Genomic DNA, 5000 nt, shown 5'->3' on the forward strand with positions numbered 1-5000 from the left:
TTTTATTCTTTTACTTGTTTCAGTCATTTGACTGCGGCCATGCTGGAACACCGCCTTTAGTCGAGCAAATCAACCCCGGGACTTATTCTTTGTAAGCCCAGTACTTATTCTATCGGTCTGTTTTGCTGAACTGCAAAGTGACGGGGACGTAAACACACCAGCATCGGTTGTCAAGCAATGCTAGGGGCACAAACACAGACACACAAACACACACACACATACATATATATATATATATATATATAGATATATACGACGGGCTTCTTTCAGTTTCCGTCTACCAAATCCACTCACAAGGCATTGGTCGGTCCGGGGCTATAGCAGAAGACACTTGCCCAAGATGTCACGCATTGGGACTGAACCCGGAACCATGTGGTTGGTTAGCAAGCTACTTACCACACAGCCACTCCTGCGATTATCGTTTATGAAATTTGAATAAATTTTAGCTTGTCTCAATTAAGTAACTACGGAATGGAAAGGGGGAAATAGGAACGGTTTGAGTTATTTGATCACCCAACAAACTTATGGATCTTTAGTTTACCCGTCTAGATGGAAAACTCTCCTCATCAGATAGAGAAAATATTGTCACAGAGATGCTAGAAATCACATGCCATGCCTACTGGAGAAGAATGTAGTTCCGTTGCCTAAGTAAATGAATGCACACTGCCAATAGGTCGGAAGTCGATACAAACTTAAATGGATACATCTCTTGGATACATATATACATACATACAAGTACACGCCAACTTGTATATACATAAACATACGGATGAATATATGTGCGTGTATGTGCATATATATATATATATGTGTGCATGTATATAATATAATATATATATATATATTATATATATATATATATATATACAAATATATACATGCATGTATATACATTTATATATATATATATACATACACAAACACACACACACATATTTATATATATATGTATATATATATATATATATATATGGGACGTTCTGAGTCTGCGCAGTGATCTGATTAGTTAGAGAGAGCAAATCATTAGAAGCACATGCTTCTAGTGAGTTAGGATCTCAGAACAACAGGGCTCTTACCGATGAATTCTCCCTGAGCAAATAAATTATCTTTATTGCTGAAAAGAACGAAACTGCAGTCTAAGAGGAACCGAGTTAGTAAATGTTTTTATCTTCATTTCACTAAATTTATCTAGCTTCTGTGTTTCTAGCACATATTTCGCCTTAATGTACTGATATATGAAAAATATATGGCTTGTGCTAGAAATACCAGCGATAATAATAATTAATTTTATTTTATCGCAATTTGACTTGTTTACATCTTCTCGATAAATTTTGAGCGTTAGACAATATACCAGAAATCCCTAGTTTTGTCGGGACGTTCTGAGTCTGCGCAGTGATATGATGATAGTTAGAGAGAAGAGCAAATCATTAGAAGCACATGCTTCTAGTGAGTTAGGATCTCAGAACAACAGGGCTCTTACCGATGAATTCTCCCTGAGCAAATAAATTCTTTATTGCTGAAAAGAACGAAACTGCAGTCTAAGAGGAACCGAGTTAGTAAATGTTTTTATCTTCATTTCACTAAATTTATCTAGCTTCTGTGTTTCTAGCACATATTTCGCCTTAATGTACTGATATATGAAAAATATATGGCTTGTGCTAGAAATACCAGCGATAATAATTAATTAATTTTTTTATCGCAATTTGACTTGTTTATATATATATATATATATATACACATATATATATACATGTATATATATATACATACATACATACATACATACATATATATATATATATATATATATATAATATATATATATATATATATATATATAGTAATCAAACAAGAAAGCACAAAAAAAAACAACAACGCGAGCACGTGGAACAAATATAGTATTATTGGACGCTCGGGAAAGAAGGAAAGAAGGAGGGATTAACGTTTCGAGCGGAGCTCTTCGTGGGAAACGTAGGAGAAGGAAAGATCCAGAGAAGGGAAGACAGATGTATACATATATCTATATATATGTGTGCATGTGTGTATGTATATATATATATGTTCAGTGAAAACACTTGACTCACAATTGATCGTATTTCAAGTAATTTAAAGAAAATTTCCCTCTACCTCAAACACTGTGAATATTTTAAACTTCCCACGTACGTTGCAGAATAAAAGAAAAACAAAACATTTTAAGAACTTCCTCGATTCTGTGTTTTATATTCTATGCTTTGGTTGTTTCGCTCCTGAGATTCCGACCATGCTGGGGCACCGCTTTGGAGAATTCTTTTTAGTAGAATGAATCTAAACCAGACTTAATTTATTTATCATCTTTCATTTTACTGTAAGGACTATGTAACATCACATGCGCAGGCGTTGCTGCGTGGTAAGAAGTTTGCTTCCCAGTCACATAGTCCCGGGTTCAGTCTCACTGCGTGTCACCTTGGCCATGAGTCTATAGCCCCGGGCAAACTTCTTAGGTGGAAGTGAAAAATATGCGTCGTGTGTGTACTTATCTCTCTCTCTCTCTCAATATATGTGATGCGTGCGGGTGTGCGGGTGTGTCTGTATGTGTTTGTGTGTTTGTGCGTGTGTTTGTGTCTGTGTTTGTGTCCCACTGCTGCTTGACAACTGGTTTTGGTGATTTTATGTTCTCATAGCCTAGCAGTTGGGCAAAAGGAAGTGATAAAATAAATATCTCTCTTAAAGAGCAAATAAGCACAAGGTCGAATAGTTCGACTAAAATTCCTCAAGGTGGTGCCACTGTCTAACGACTAAGAGAACTAGTTGAGAGAAGATAACATATTTACGGGTTAAATGGTGCTCAAGACCCTAAAATTGAACCGAAACATGAAGTGGTTCGGTAGATTGTTATGCAAAGTTGAGATTGAAGAAGAATGGCGCAGGGACCAAATGTAATGAAATATATATATATATATATAATTAATTAATAAGGGTGAGAGAATTAGATACTAATTTAATAGTATATCTATTCTACACCAAGTGGCTAGTGCTCCGGAAACCTGGATTATTATAATATTTTATAATATATTATAATATTTTTACAAAATAAATATAAGAGAGTGGTCACTATATGGCTCACTCTAGCACCAGTTAATCCAAAAGGTTTCAACCACAAAAATACATGTTTCCCATGAAAGTCAGTACGATTGTTAGCTCACACGGACAGGGCAAATAAAAAATAACAAAAATACAGATAATCTGTATTTTTGTTTTTTTTTATTTGCCCTGTCCGTGTGAGCTAACAATCGTACTGACTTTCATGGGAAACATGTATTTTTGTGGTTGAAACCTTTTGGATTAACTGGTGCTAGAGTGAGCCATATAGTGACCACTCTCTTATATTTATTTATTTTATATATATATATATATATATATATATATGAGCTACGAAAACCGTAGCCAAGTCTCCCTCGTGTGGCACTGCATTATTATTTTAATGAAATGAAATAATAGGTACGAAACTACAATACAACTATTTGTGATATTAACGGCACTCCAAACATGCCTATCCCAAAAATGTTGCACAGAAAGTGAGAAGAGACGGGACAAGACATAACATCTTTTGTTATACGTTCTGGTTCCCTATACTATCAGCTTCATTCATTCCTCTGGCAAATTTACCATTCCGGAGTCGATAAATTAAGTGACATGACTCTACTGGAGATCTCATCCTCCACATCCTGCTCCTGCTCCTCCTCCCCTCCTCCTCCTCCTTGTAGTTGTTATTGTCGTTTTTCTTCTTTCTCAACTTCCTTCTCCTCCTCCTTTATGGTTTTCTTCCGATTCTTCATTTCCGTTACGTACTTTTCCTGCTCTACATCCTCCCCCTTCTTTCATTTCGTTCTCGTTGCTGTCGTTCTTTAGGGTCCCCGGATTCTTCTTCCTTCCCCCTTCCCCTTCTTCTTCTCTCCCCCTATTTTTTCGAGTTCGCTGCGATAAATCATCTCTTGCTAATGGTATATCAGAGAGAGAATCAATGTTGCGACCCCTCACACACGCCTGTAGTATGACGGCTTCTCTCAAATTTCGTTCAGAGATGAAGAACGAAACAAAGGCCTACACATAATTAACCATATCTATATGCATTGTGGAGGTACACAGCCTAGTGGTTAGAGCATCAGAATTGCGGTCGAGGGATCGTTGGTTCGAATCTCAGACCGGGCGACGGGTGTGTGTTTATGAGCAAAACACCTAAGCTCCACGCGGTTCCGGCAGAAGGTGATGGCGAGCTTCGGCTGACTCTTTCGCCAGAACTTTCTCTCACTCTTTCCTCCTGCATCTTACAGCTCACCTGCGACGGACCGGCATCCTGTCCAGATGGGGAACCTATACACCGATAAAATCGGGAAAACGGCCCTTTTGAACCAGACATGGCCCGATAAGGAACAAACAACAACAAACATCTAAACTACATTAAGAAGACTATATGGTATCATTGGAAAGAAAAATCACTATAGTGTTTCCCACCATTTAACAAACCACCCGGAAGAGGAGTCTTTTACGGCCGACGATTAGACAATTATATTTGTCATATATCCCGCAGAATTGATTTTACATTTAATGCAATTCTGCATGCAGCTGAGTGTGAATATAGCAGTTACTGCTGTTTAGCCCCAGGTCAGACATAATTGATCGGTCTAATGATCAAAAGAGTTTCTGTAGCGACCACCCCGTATTTCATTTAGAAATATAATATTCAATTGATGTAGCGATTTATACGGGTTTCATGTTGATTGATGAGAGACTAGGTTAAGATGTATGCTGAATGTAACTCGGATTAAATGCACTGATTTGATATATGATCAAAACACCACAAGAGAGGTTATCACAGAGTGTGTGTATCTATGTGTATAACTATATATGTATATACATATATACTTATGTAATCATATATCCATGCACGCATCAGTTAATTATATACGATAAACATGCATTTATATTCATATATATGCGTGCGTGTGTGTACTCATGTAGGT

This window comes from Octopus sinensis, linkage group LG22, assembly GCF_006345805.1.
Source record: "Octopus sinensis linkage group LG22, ASM634580v1, whole genome shotgun sequence".
Classification (NCBI taxonomy): domain Eukaryota; kingdom Metazoa; phylum Mollusca; class Cephalopoda; order Octopoda; family Octopodidae; genus Octopus; species Octopus sinensis.